Source organism: Panthera uncia (genome assembly GCF_023721935.1).
Source record: "Panthera uncia isolate 11264 chromosome C1 unlocalized genomic scaffold, Puncia_PCG_1.0 HiC_scaffold_4, whole genome shotgun sequence".
Lineage (NCBI taxonomy): Eukaryota > Metazoa > Chordata > Mammalia > Carnivora > Felidae > Panthera > Panthera uncia.
In genome coordinates this window covers 73,743,905-73,759,067 of record NW_026057585.1, presented here as the reverse complement: position 1 = coordinate 73,759,067, position 15,163 = coordinate 73,743,905, and the positions used below count along the sequence as shown (strand labels likewise).

The following is a 15,163-nucleotide window of genomic DNA, read 5'->3' as shown; positions in this document are numbered from 1 at the left end:
TGCTTTTTTTTTTTTTTTTTTTTTTTTTTTTTTTTTTTTTTACTGTTTATTCATTTTAGAGACAGAGAGAGCATGAATGGGGGAAGGTCAGAGAGAGAGGGAGACACAGAATCTGAAACAGGCTCCAGGCTCTGAGCTGTCAGCACAGAGCCCGACGCGGGGCTCGAACTCACGGACCGCGAGATCATGACCTGAGCCAAAGTCAGTCGCCCAACCGACTGAGCCACCCAGGCGCCCCAAGCCTGCTGATTTTTGATGTTCCAGGCTTCAAGTTCTGCTGGTTGTAAGAACCCACAAAATGTGGCCCCTCCAGTTTTCAGAGCCAAATGCTATGGCGATTGATGTACCCTGTACAGGTTTCCTAGTGTGATCATCTTTTTCCCCCTTCTCCACGCCTGTTGCTCCCTCCCTTCCTCGGGTATCCCACAATTTATGTTTAGCTCCCTGCCATATTATTTATACCCTCTTTGATGTGCTTCTTCTTTACATTGAGTTGTAGAGTTTGTTCTACCATTCTTTGGGTTGTTTTCTGGGTTACTTATACTGATATGAGTGTCATCTAGTTGTGGCCATGGATGAGGTGAACTGGGTCCTCCTACTCCACCATCTTCTTCAGAAATCCCCTAGTGTGTTTTGCCTTGAATTCTGCTTTGTCAGATATTAATGTTGTTCATCTGTTCTCCTAGTTAGCATTTGCCTGGTATAGATTTGTCTCTTGCAAGCTGAAAATGGCTGTATTTTTAAACCTAATCTTGGAGTCTTTAAGACTCTTGGGGAATTTAGTCCTTTTGCATTTACTGTAATAATGATTCCTGACATTTTTTTTTAAAGGTTTTATTTATTTTTGAGACAGAGAGAGACAGAGCATGAACGGGGGAGGGGCAGAGAGAGAGGGAGACACAGAATCGGAAGCAGGCTCCAGGCTCTGAGCCATCAGCCCAGAGCCCGACGTGGGGCTCGAACTCACGGTCCGTGAGATCGTGACCTGAGCCGAAGTCGGACATTTAACCGACTGAGCCACCCAGGCGCCCCTGATTCCTGACATTTTATGCATTCTAATTCCTCACCCCCTTCCCTTATTTGGGAGTTCTAAAAATTGTTACTTTCCTTTTTCCCCTCCATTTTTATTCTTTAATTACCCTTAAGATTTTAACATGTTTTAAAAGTTATATTTTTCTGCAATGGCAAGTGTTAAACAGTTCTTTATAACTTCTACTTTCCAGAACAATACACACCCTTTTCCCCATGGCCTGTGTTTAGTTGAAACAAGATATAATTCTTAATTTTTTTACATCGTGTCTTTATTTTTTCAGAGATTAAGGTGACTTTAATTTTTTCCATAATTTCTTAAATCCCACATCTGTTTTTTGCTTGGATCTATTTTTCATTTGCCAACAAACTTTCTGAATCTCTACATGTTTGTAAGGTGTTTATATTCACCCCAGTCTTGGATACTAGTGTAGCAGAGTAGAGACCTCTAGATTCAAAATCATTTTTCCCTGAGAATGTTTTAGCCATCCTATCATTGTTTTTAACCTCCTGATATTGCTTACTCCAATTTGATTCATTCATTTAGTAATTCTCTCATTTTTGCTTAACCTGTTCTTTTTTTCCCCCTTCCTTCTGAAAACATTTAGAACTTTCATCTTTTTCTCCTTGGAATTTTGAAATTTAACAGAATATATCTAGGTGAGCAAAAAAAAGTTTTTTTAAGTAATCATGTTTGCCAGTCATTGAGCCTGTTCATCTCTGAATCTTTCAGATCAGAGAAGTTTTCCCTTATTGTTTTATGAGATTTTGTTGGGTGAAAAGGAGGTAAAGCTTTTACTTTATTTTTTAAGTTTATCTTGTGAGAGAGAGAGAGAGAGAGAGAGAGAGAGAACGAGCAGGGCACAGAGAAAGAGGAAGAGAGGGAATCCCAAGCAGGCTCTGTGCTGTCAGCATAGACCCTGATGGGGGGGCTTATACTGACAAACCATGAAATCATGACCTGACCTGAAACCAAAGTTGGAGGCTTAACTGACTGAACCACCCAGACACCCCAAGCTTTTACATTTTTATTATTTATTTCTACTTTTTATATTTCGTGTTTTCCCTCTTCATGAGTTTTTATTTTAATTTTGGTTGTCTTTGCTTTTTTCAGGGTATCTTCCTTTTGCCTATGTAAAGGAACCATCAGTTAAGGTTTTAGATTTATCGAGTATCATCTTTTTCCTTCAGGATACTGGAGACCTTGTACTATTGTCTTCTGCCAATCTTACTCTCTTTTCAAGGGAGTAACTTGTTTTATTTTTTTAAAATGTTGTATATGCTTTTGTTTTCTTGATCCTTGAAATTCAGCAATTTCATCTAGATATGTGAATATGTTTGTCCTTTTTTCAACTCCTACATGGTACTGGGTGGGGAGGGTTATTTGATTTTCTAGATTGAAAGTCTCTTTCAGATTAAGTATACTTTCATGAATTCTTCTATTTGTTTTCTCTTTCTGGATCTCCTACACACTTGTAAGATCTTCTAGATCTAGCCTTCACGACTTAATATTTTTCTCATAATTTCATTTTCACAATTTCACTTTCTTGATCCTTTCCCTTTGAATCCTAGTAGAACTCTTCAAGTTGGTTTTTTAACTAAGATAGTTTTCCACATTCTCCAGTCTGATATCTTATTGCTTGCAGCCTTGATTGAGATTTTTAGTTAACATTTTCTTTTTCTCAAAACATCCTCTTTTCCACACAGCGAAGAAACTTGACGACTGTGCTGAATGTGGGAAGAGCTTTAGTCGAAGCACAGATCTTCGCTACCATCAGAGAATTCACCCTGGAGAGAAACCTTTCATATGTGATACGTGCGGCAAAGGCTACAGTTATAACACAAATCTTCGTGTTCATTGGAGAGTTCACACAGGAGAGAAACCTTTTAAGTGTGAGTGCGGCAAGGGCTTCCCTCAGACCTCCAACCTTCGCATCCATCAGAGACTCCACACTGGAGAGAGACTCTACACATGTGATAAATGTGGTAAGGGCTTCAGTCGGAACGTAGATCGCCAAGTGCATCAGAGAGTCCACACAAACGTGAAACTCTGAAAACACAGACTTATATGCTCATCTGAAAGTCCACAGAGGAGAGAAACTCTACAAGTGTGTGTGGTAAGAACTTCTTCAGTCAGAGCATAGATCTCCAAGTTTATCAAAGAATTCACACAGAGAAACCATTAGATAGGATAGATGTTGTAAGAGTTTGTTACCTTCATCATCAGGTCCCACGTGGGAGACAAACCCTACAGGTGTGGAACGTGTGGTCAGAACTTCTATTAGAGTGCATCCCTCCCCCTTTACCAGAGTCTGTTTCTGCAACAATTCTGTGAGCCCCACGAGCGCCTCGTTACACATGCTTTGCTCACCATTTTGTCCCCAGCTCCTGACATACTGCCTGGTACAAGTAGCTATTCAACAAATATCTCTTGAATGCAGATCCACTTGGGAGAGAACCCCTTTAAGTGTGATGTGCAGTAAAGACTTCACAGTCCACACATTGAAATACTGCACGGTAAAGATTTCAGTCAGATCATGGGTCTCATCGTTAGTTAATCCCTGCAGGGGAGAAGTCCTGTCAAACTGATGAATATACTAATGGACTTGAGATAATATTCGTGTTATTAAATCGCTATAGTAAATTTATATGCCTTCAACATAAGAATTCTCACCCCTAAACTATCAATTGTAAAAATACTTTTGTCAAAACTCATGCTAAAACATGTATCTATTGTATTATTCAGGAAAAATCCTGTGACATGAAATTATGTGTCAAGCTCTGGACTGACAAGCTCCACAGAAGGTTGATTCCGTCACAAAGAGGTTTATGTTAGACATAACCAATAAGTAACCCAGCACCCGTGCCAAACAAGGTTTTCCTCCTGGAAAGATGCCCCTTACCTGGCAGAGGCCCTTCTAGACTGAAAGCCTCCTGGCTCTAATTGAGCATCTCCCCGTCCATCATGTCACCAGGCTCCTGGGTGCCTTGCACCATGGATTATAGAAGTCTCCAGGTAAGGCATCTTCAGAGTAGATGTCTGTAGAAGAGACAGCTAAAGAAATGGGCTGAGTCAGGAGAGGAAAGCAAGTCTGAAAGGAAATGATTAGAGGGAAAGGAAAAAGAACAGTGCGTAGGAGGGAGGTTGTGGGATGGTGGGGGTAGAAAGCCCAGAGGCTTTTCCAAAGTTTCAAACAAGTGTGGTGACCCCAGTACAGGGCTTTCCCTGAGTAGTCTGAGCTGAGTAGAGGGTGAGCTGTAGTGGGTAGAGATGGACCCCATCAGCGTTAGGGCCAGTTGGGACCAGAGGTGGAAAAGCTGCTGTGAAGGGCCTTGGAAAGCAACTCCATGCTTCATTGTTTCCCCAAGTGGCCCAAGTCAGGTGGGACCATCAACCGCCCAATGGAAGGAGGGATCCTATAGGAAGGCAGTAATAAGGCTGACTCCCTTCAGGAGGCATAAATTAATCAGAGACAGAGCCTGAGGGCCTGGCCATGAAGCAGGAAGACTGGGGCCAGTGGAGGTTAGGAAGAGGTCAGGGACCCAGCTTCATCATTAAATGTGAGTAAGGAAGAGAGCGGTTTGTCTAAATTCTTTGTACTATGTGCCCCTAGGCAGCCATTGCAAGGGAAAGGGTATCCACCATTAGAAAGACTTTGGGGCTCTAGGAGGACTGTCAGCTGACCTGACCAGAGACCATCGGCTCACACTGGGAGCTGGTGTTGGTATGCCCAAGGGCTATAATGGCAACTGGCTTGTAAGAGGCCCTCAAATATTGAATGAGGGTATTAATAAAATTCCAACAACTCACATTTATATTAGTTTCTTTTCCTTCTTCCTCTTTGCTTTTTCCTCTCCAACTCTTCTTCTCTTTTCTGTTTTTAGATTTAAAAACTAGTTTAATTATAAAATATTTCAGGCATACAGAAAAGTTCAGAAAATATAACAATAGTATGTTAAATTTTGCCACATTAGCATCAGGTTTTGTGGGGGGGGGGTGGTAAGGAAAAAACAGATTGAACTGCAGCCTCATGCTGTCTTTTCCCTCAGCCCTGCTCAGAGGTAACCATTATGCTCAAGTTGCTGTGTATTATTTCTGTGTGTGTTTGGGTTTTTTTTTTTTTTTTAATTACCTGTGTGTCCATGATATCTTAGTTTTTTTTTTTTTGTTTTTGTTTTTTTTTGCAATTTGCTTTATGCCCCAAGCATTACATTTTTGAGATTTTTTATGCTGATGTTTTAGAATTAAGGGATTTCAGCTTCTGTCATCTAAGCTATCAGATGATCTACTGAAGACATTATTTGTGTGCCTCTGTGCCAATAATGCATTTTTGAGTGATCTAGCTTTATAAAAATCATCCTGGCTATTTAAAACCCTTTATTCTTTCATGTAAGTTGTAGAATCAGCTTGTCAAAGTCCTTGAGAAATTTGTCAGATTGGGATTTTTGGGTTTTCTTTTCATTCCTTCCATTGGGTTATGTTTTATTTATTCTCTCTTTTGTTCTAGAAGATAGTAGTTACATTTGATCTCTTTTTGTTTGCTGTTAACATTCATAACTTGAGAAAAGGCATTAATGCAAACTTTATTAACAGTAGAGACTAGAACACTCGCTTTGCTTCTCCTTACATGTTATGGTTGTATAATATGTCACTATTTTGTTGTAAGTAGACCCTGCAAGTTTAGATTAACCTGCACATTTGCCAGCTTCTTACCACAGGTTCTTGTATTTCCTCCTTCCTTGTGAATTCCCCTCCTCGGCATCCTAGAGCAGAGACAGCTTGTGCATTGGTCAAAAGCACCGACTCTGCAGCCAGATGACCTGTGGTGGCTGTGCAGCTCGGTTGTTGATCACGAGCTCTGTGACCTTTGACATTGATTACTGAATCTCTTTGTGCCTCAGTTTTTCTATTTATAAAATAGGGATGATGATAGTTATCTACTTCATGGGGTTGTTAGAAGGATCAGATGAATTAATATTTGTGGAATGGTTACAATAGTGCTTGGCACATAGTAAGCCTTATAAGAGTTTCTTATAGAAGTAAATTATTCCCTGAGTGTAAGTTATTTCTCCCTTACTCTTGAATTATAGCATAGCAAGGCATAGAATTCTAAATTGACATTTATTTTTACTTAGCAGTGCCTTAGCCTCTGGGGCTGCTTTTTAAAATCCATAATTGGGGCACCTGGGTGGCTCGGTTGAATGTCCAACTTTGGCTCAGGTCATGATCTCATGGTTTGTGAGCTCGAGCCCCACATTGGGCTCACTGTTGTCAACCTGTCAGCACAGAGCCTACTTCAGATCCTCTGTCCCCCTCTCTCCGAGCCTTCCCCACTTGCGCTCTCCCCAAAATAAATACAAAAATAAATAAAGAAAGTCCATAATTAACCAATTTATTGTTCCCTCTGAGACACTGTCTTTGGTCAATTTTCAGGTTACCTTTTTAAGATCTTATTTTTTAAGAAATCTCTACACCCAACATTTGGCTTGAACTCACAATCCCAAGACCAGAAGTCACACACACCACCAACTGAGCCATCCAGACAACCCAGATTACTTTATCTTTAAAAAGGTTTAGCAAAATCGTGAAAAGTAGAGAAGTGTTCTGCCATTTTATGAAATATATCTAGGTGTGGGTTTACTTCTGTTTTTTCTAATCAGGACATATTGTGCTTCTACGTGCTATTTTCTATTTTTTTTTTTTTAATTCTATCCTTGTACTTTTAGGTTTGTCATTTTTTCTAGCTTGAGTTACATGTTTAGAGCTTATTTATTTTTAGCATTTATTTTCTAATATTTTCTGTATTTCAGTGACTTAAATTTCCTGTGAATACCTTGGCAGCATCTTTTCCAGAACACAGTTTGGCAATCTGTGTCAAAGGCCTTTAAAGTGTTTATACCATCGACTCAAATTTCACGTCTAAGAATCTATGTATATTTTTTTAATTAAAAAAATATATTTATTTTGAGAGAAAGAACATGCAAACAGGGGAGGGGTAGAGAGAGAGGGAGAGAGAGACAATCCTAAGCAAGCTCCCTGCCATCAGCACAGAACCTGACACAGGGCCCAAACCCACAAACTGTGAGATCATGACCTGAGCTAAAACCAAGTGTTGGACGCTTAACAGGCTGAGCCACCCAGGTGCTCCTCTAAGAATCTATATTAAGGACATAATCAGATGAATTATATATTAAAGGCATATATTACCATTTCATTTCTACTGTTTTTTAAAAAGGAAAGGATTTATACAATGCAGTATTCAGCAAGAAAAATATTCTGGGTCATTTTTAATGACTTAGAAAAATGCACCCAATATAGCAGATGTAAAGACACAAATAGTGTATTTTTCAAGTTTTTCCCTCTAATATATTAACAGTGTAAATGTTTGCTTTTTATTTTCTATTTTGTGCTTTTCATTATTTTGCAAGCAGTCTCTAATGCTTCCCAGTCCCTACTGACAAAAAATGCTGGTTCTTTTGTTGTCAAATATCACAATATTATGAAGCAAAAGTAACTGGTTTACTATGGAGTGTCAATTCAGTGGGGCATATAAGATCATGAAACAGTTTTATTGCCACTGCCTTCATGCTGTGAATTCTTCACTCGTTGAATTCTGTTGAATTCCCCTGATTGATTGCTGGGTTGAATGAATATTGAGTGGGAAAGAGAGGCCCCAAGGGACGGAGGGCTTTAGGAAAGAGGAGGATTTTCTCCCTCACCAATTCCCTGAAGAAGAGTCCAAACTAAGTAAAGATTATAAACTGGTGAGAGTATTTGCAATCCATATCACAAAGGGATTCATCTCCCTATTTATGAAGAGCTCTTAGAAATCAAGCAAAGCATTAAAAAATGTGAAGAGATTATTAAGGGCCATTTATATTATCTCTAAAATGTACAGAGGTGTCAGACTTTTCTAATATGAGAAATGCAAATCTAAACCATGCTAAGATACCATTTCTCACTTAACAGATTTGCAGAAAATGGAAAAGTTAAATTCATTGTTAATGAGGCTATAGAGACACAGGCATCCTCATGCATTGCTGTGGGGATTATAAAATAGAACTCCTAGGGAGGGGAATTTGATAGTGTCTACCAAAACTACAGATACTTTTACCTTCCCCCCCCCCCCCCCCCGATATCCCATTTCTGAGAATTTATCGATACACCTGCATGTGTGCTTTGAAAATATCTGACATTGTTTCCAATAGTAACAAATGGAAAACACCACAAATGTCCGCCAATAGAGGACTGGTTTAATAGACTATTCTGTGGACGTATAGTGTGCAGCTATAATGAAAAGGAAGGTCTCATGCTGAAATGGAAAGATCTCCAAGATAGAATATGAAATGAATACAAGGTGAAGAACAATGTGCATATATGCATGTATAAGTATAGTGTATAAAACATAATATAGTTTATTAAAAACAATGAGTATATCCATGTTTGCTTATATTTGCATAATGTCACACTGAAAGGATTAACAAGGGGCTAATGAAATGGTTGTCTGGGGACCAGGGGTCAGAGTGAGGGTTTTCTGTTTTTGTATTTTTAAATATAGTTTTTATTTGAACATGCTATTTAAAATTTTTTAATGTTTATTTTTAGAGAGACAGAGAGAGAGAAATAGAGCCTAAGTGGGGGCGGGGGAAAGAGAGAGGGAGACACAGAATCTGAAGCTGTTAGGACAGCACAGAGCCTGACCCGGGGCTTGAACCCACAGACCACAAGATCAGGACCGGAGCTGAAGTTGGATGCTTAACGACTGAGCCATCCAGGCGCCCCTGAACATGGTATTTTTAAAACAATGCTGGATGAAAGCCAATGGCTTTTAGCATTTATTGATATTACATCAGCTTCCCTATTTTATGTTATTTTTAATAAAATATACATAAGTTTTGCACCTATAGGTTTGTCTGAGTTTTTGTTTTATTTTAGTCAGGATTTGTTATTATGGTTTTACAGTCTCAAAAATGGGGTAGTTCACCCAAATAACCTATAAAAACAAATATAAAATATACTCAAAAGCAAGCAGAAGAAAATAATAAAGGCAAGAAATCAATGAAATCCAAAACAGAAAGAGAAAAATCAATGAAACCAAAAGTTGATTCTTTAAAAAGAGAGAGTTGATAAATGTCTAACCAGACTGACCTAGAAAAAAAAGACAAATTGACGAAAATGAGAGGACATTACCCTTGTCTCTACAAACATTAAAAGAATAAGGAAATACTATGAACACTCTACATATACATGCAACAACTTAAATGAAATGGACCAGTTCCTTGAAAGACACAAATTACCAAAACTCATTCAAGGAGAAATAAAGTGAACAGTACTAAAGCTATTAAATCTAATTCATGGCTTCCAAAAAAGAATACTCCAGGTCCAAATAATTTCACTAGTGAATTCTACCAAACATACAAGGAAGAATTAGCAATCCTTCGAAATCTCTTCCAGAAGAGAAGGAGGCATTTTATAAAGCTAAGAGTACCTTCATATCAAAACTAGACAAAGAGTAGTGCAAGAAAAATGCAGCCCAACATCCCCCATTAATATAGATGCAAAAATGCCTCAAATTATTAGCAAATCAAATTCAGTATGTAAAAATTAACACAAAACAACCAAATGGTATTTATCCCAGGAATACAGGATTGGTGTCACACTTGAAAATCAATGTAATTCTCCACAGACTTAAGAAAAACCACATGATTATATCAATAGGTGCAGAAAAAGCATTAACATCCATTCATAATAAAGATTCAGCAGACTAAGAATAGAAGGGAACTTCTTCAATCTGGTAAAGATCATATGCAAAATACTACAGCTAACATATTTAATACTGAAAGATGGAATGCTTTCTTCCTATGATTGGAAACTAAGACAAAAATGTCCACTATCACTTCTATTGAATATTGCTCTGGAAGTCTTAGCAAATGCAATAAGGCTAGCGAAAAATAAAAGGCATTCTGGTTGAGAAGGAAGAAGTAAAACTATTTGCAGCTGATACGATTGTCTTTGTAGAAAATCCCAAGGAACCTATAAAGCTCCTGGAACTAATAAGTTTATCAGGGTTGCAGGATACAAAATCCATATACAAAATCTATTGTATTTCTATACCAATGAACAAGTGAAAACTGAAAAATTTTAAACTACCATTTGTAAAAGCTCCAAAAGAGAAAGAGAAATACTTAAGTATGTAATAAAATACATGTAGGTTCTACAGGCTATAAAAAATACAAAGTGTTAATGAGAGAGGTGACAAAAAAACTTAAAAAATGGAGACCTATCATGTTCACAGATGGGAAGACTCAATATAGTTAAGATGTCGGTTCTACCCAAACTAATATATAGATTTAAGGCAATCCCAAACAACAAAAAAAATCTATATAGGAAGGTGAAGGGACTAGATTAGCCAAGACAATTTTTTTTAAAGATATAATTTTCAAAGTAATCTCTGTATCCGCTGTGGGGCTTGAACTAACCCCAAGATCAAGAGTCATATGCTCCTGTGTCTGAGCCACCCAGGTGCCCCTAGCCAAGATACTTTTTGAAGAAGAACAAAGTTGAAGGATCTGTATATGATTTGTAAGACATACTATAGATCTACAGTAGTCAAGACAGTGTATTATGGGCTGAAGGATAGTGTAGAATAATGGAACAGGATAGAAAATCCAGAAATTGATTATATTCCTGTGAATCTATTGATTTTTGACAAAGGTACAATAATAATTCAGAGAAAGGACAGTCTTCAACAAATGGTGCTAGAACTGGACATCTATATGCAAAAATATGAACCTTGATCTACACGTTGCACTATACAAAAATTAACTCAAAACGGATCACAATGAAACCACAGTGAGATACCACTTTACCACCACTATCATGGCAATAGTCAAAATAGTCAAGTGATGGTGGTTGGAATTCTCATATATCCGTGGTGGAATGTAAAGTTTTCCACTTTAGAAAATAGTTTGTCAGTTCTTCAAAAAGTTAGTTACCAAAAGACCCAGTAATTCCACTCCTAGGTATATCCAAGAGAAATGAAAATATATGTCCACATAAAAATGCGAGGGGCGCCTGGGTGGCTCAGTCGGTTGAGCGTCTGACTTCGGCTCAGGTCATGATCTCGCGGTCTGTGAGTTCTAGCCCCACGTCGGGCTCTGTGCTGACAGCTCGGAGCCTGGAGCCTGCTTCGGAGTCTGTGTCTCCCTGTCTCTCTCTGCCCCTAACCCACTCGCATCCTGTCTCTGTCTCTCTCAAAAATAAACACTTAAAAAATTTTTTTTAATGTGTACACAAATGTTCATAGCAGCAGCATTCATCATAGCTAAGGGGTTGAAACAACCAAAATGTTCATCAACTTTTACATTCCCCTCCCTTGATGAATACATAAGCATAGAGTATTCGTACGATAGAATATTATTTGGCTATAAAAAGAAATGAAGTACTGATACATGTCACAACACGGACTTTGAAGATATGCTAAGTGAAAAGGAGTCAGTCACAAAAAGTCATGCATTGTATGATTCCAATTACATGAAGTGCTCGGAACAGGCAAATTTATACAGACAGAAGATAGATTAGTGGTTGCTAGGGCTAAGGATGGGAAGTGGAGAAGGGGATTGATGGCTAACGGGCAAGGAGTTCTTTGAGGTGGGGATGCAAATGTTCCAAAAGTAGATTGTTGTGATGATTACACAACTTGAATATAGTAAAAATAAAGTAAAAATCTTAAACATTACATGTACATGTTAAATGGGTGAGTTGTATGGTGTGTAAATTATACTTTAATAAAGCTATTTTTTTTATTTTTATTTTTATTTATTTTTTTCAACGTTTTTTATTTATTTTTGGGACAGAGAGAGACAGAGCATGAACGGGGGAGGGGCAGAGAGAGAGGGAGACACAGAATCGGAAACAGGCTCCAGGCTCCGAGCCATCAGCCCAGAGCCTGATGCGGGGCTCGAACTCACGGACCGCGAGATCGTGACCTGGCTGAAGTCGGACGCTTAACCGACTGCGCCACCCAGGCGCCCCAAAGCTATTTTTTTTAAATATGGATCAGAGACCTAAGTGTAAAGCGTAAGTTTATAAAACCCCTAGAAGAAAACATAGAAAATCTTCATGACCTTTAGTCAAGCAGAGTTCTTAGGATACCAAAAGCAAGAAGGCAAGAAAAAAGGCAAGAAGGCAAGAAAAAAACCTTGATATCCTCAAAATTTAAAACTTTTGTTCTGGGAAGGACATTGTAAAGAGGATAAAAAGACAAAATCGCAAACTGGGAGAAAACATTTGTATGACACATAAATAAAGGGATATATCCAGAATACATCTTTTAAAAAACCTCCCAAAACTCAACCAAAGAACTCAATTTAAAAAGAGAGAAACAAACAAAAATTAAAAAAAAAAGAGAAACAATATGAATGGACAGTACAGCAGAGAATATACAGATGCTCAATATTATTAGCCCTTAGGGAAGTGCTAACTAAAACCACAATGAGGTATTATGACATACTGTCTTAGTCATCTATTGCTATAACAAATGATCCCCCAATTTAGCAACTTAAAACAACATACATTTATTTTTTTTTAATTTTTTTATGTTTATTCATTTTTGAGAGAGAGAGAGAGAGAGAGAGAGTATGAGCAAGGGAGGGGTAGAGAGAGAGAGAGAGAAAGAGAGAGAGAGAGAGAGAGAGAGACATAGAATCTAAAGCAGGCTCCAGGCTCCAAGCTGTCAGCACAGAGCCCGACGCGGGGCTCGAACCCACAGACCACGAGATCATGATGTGAGCCGCAGTTGGACGCTCAACCAACTGAACCACCCAGGCGCCCCTAACCAACATATATTTCTTATCTCACTTTCTGTGGGTCATGGTTTTTGGCGCAGCTTCACTGGGTCCTCTCTTTTAGAGTCTTTTGTAAGGTTTCAATCAGGATGTTGGCTCTGCCGGAGATGGGGGCAGCCTCAAATGGAAGCTCCACTGGCAAAGGACCTGCTGCCACGCATGGCCATAGGTAGGATTCAGTTACTTGATGACTATTGGACTTTGGGCCTTAGTTCCTTGCTGGCTCTTGGCTAAAGGCTGCCTTAATCCTTTTTGCCAGGCGAATCTCCCCATCAGGGAGAGATTTTCTCTCTCCATCAGGGAGAGATTTTCTCTCTCAAGAAAAGCCAGAAGGAGAAGGTCAGCAAGATAAGAGTCACAGTCTTTTTCTTTTGTAATCTAATCACAGAAGTAATACACCCTCCCCCCGCCCCGTTACTGCTGCCATAATCATTTCAGTCTAAGAAAATGCAAAGGAAATTAATATCATTAGTATTTCTCATTCTGTTGGTTAGAAGCAAGTTATTAGGTCCAACCTAAATTCAAGAGGAGGGGATTATCCAAAGATGTGATTATCTGGAAGAATGAACACTATGGGAGCCATGTCAGAAGCATCCTTCCACACACCCTTTTTAGATGAGCTAAAATTTTAAAGTACTGACAATCCAAAGGGCTAGCAAGGGAGCAAAGCAACAGCACTTTCATACACTGCTGGTGGGAATGCAGAATGTTACAGCCACTCTGGAAAACTGAGTTTCCTAAAATGTTAAACATATACTATGTGACCCGGCAATTCCACTTCTAGATATTTATCCTAGAAAAATGAAAATTTACATTCACACAAAACACATACCAAAGGTATAAAGCAGCATTGATAATCACCCAAAGCTGGAACCAATCCAAATGTCCCTGAATGGGTAAGTGGATAAACAGATTGTGGTATCCAGCGCTATCCAGCAGAAGAGAACGAAATGAACTCCTGATGCATGCAACAACATGGATGAGTCACAAATGAATTATTCGAAGTGAAAGAACTCAGTCCCCAAAGGTTACATACTGTATGATTTCATGTATAGGTCATAGGACATTTTGGAAAAGGCAAAAATAAATCAATAGAGAACAGATCAGTGGTTGCTAGGGTTAGGGACAGGGGGAGGAGTCTGAATACAAATTAGCCAGGAATAGTATATTTGACAATAAAAAAAGCACAGAGATGGTTTCTGAACCTGAAGAGGAAGAGAGGGCACCCAGACACTATAAGGAATCTTCATGGGTGCTGACTAGACAATAAACACTGACTAAACAATAAATACGTCTTCTCTACCTGGTCTAAATCTTCATCAGTATATCACCATGCATTACATGAACGCATGAAATTGTTGATGTACTCAAAAATAAAATTGTTTCTAAAGACAGGGGCCATGCAAAAAAATATCTGCCAGGACAGTTGCACATCCTAGATAGATACTTCTCCTTGACTGAAGCAGAGCACATTTGCTGGGACCAGTGAGACACCAACTTTATTCCATCAGGGAGGGCTCCTTAAGTCCATAGAGATTTTGTACTAGGGAAAGATTTAATCTTCTAGACATTTGAGAAGTGAATATATATTTTTGTAATAGACATAGAAAAGGGTAGAGACAGCAATAGTGAAGAGTTGAAAATAACAGTTGCATTTATTGCGTGTTAACTACATACTAGGAATGAAGTGCTTTGCCTGTATTAATTAATTTAATCCTCCCAACAATCCCAAAAGGCAGAGACCATTATTATGCACACTTTACAAATGAGGAAACTGAAGCAAGGAGAAGTTATACAAAATAACACAGCTAATAAGGATTTGAGATCAGGAAGACTTGGCCCCAGAGCCATGTTCTTAATTCTTCTTCTGTGCTTCCTTTGCAATGTAACAACCCAAACGGGAAATTGGTATTGTTAGTATTCCTTATGTACCAGCCATGGTGCAATAGGTTTTATAATCAAAACCATTTATCATCCTCATTATAGCCCTAGTGGTGGAACCAGGTTGCTATTCCTTTTTTTACGGAAAAAGGAAACCAAGGGACAGAGATTTCATACCATGTTCCATGTTATACTGTTTGGCGATAGTTTCAGAATTTGAACCCAGGCCTGTCTTTGAACGTTCTTGTCTTCCTATTCTGAAATACTAAAGTCTGGGGAATGAGGGGATGGGGGCAGTGAGGGAGGACTTACTTGCCCTCATTGATTCTCACAGAAGGCTGGAATTAAAACTGTCTAGGAAATCCTCAGGTAACTTTAGGAAATTTTACAGATAGAGCTTCCTTGC

General features: G+C 38.7%; 1 long non-coding RNA gene across 1 annotated transcript in view; it reads left to right on the top strand.

Annotated features, from left to right (window-relative positions):
* LOC125913540 (uncharacterized) overlaps positions 1-8,368 on the top strand; it is a 30,729-nt gene extending 22,361 nt beyond the window's left edge. Inside the window, exons 4-5 of the long non-coding RNA XR_007455044.1 lie at positions 2,737-3,146; positions 3,776-8,368. This is a non-coding gene — a long non-coding RNA (uncharacterized LOC125913540). The remainder of the gene's footprint in view (positions 1-2,736; positions 3,147-3,775) is intronic.
* The last annotated feature ends 6,795 nt before the right edge of the window (positions 8,369-15,163 follow it).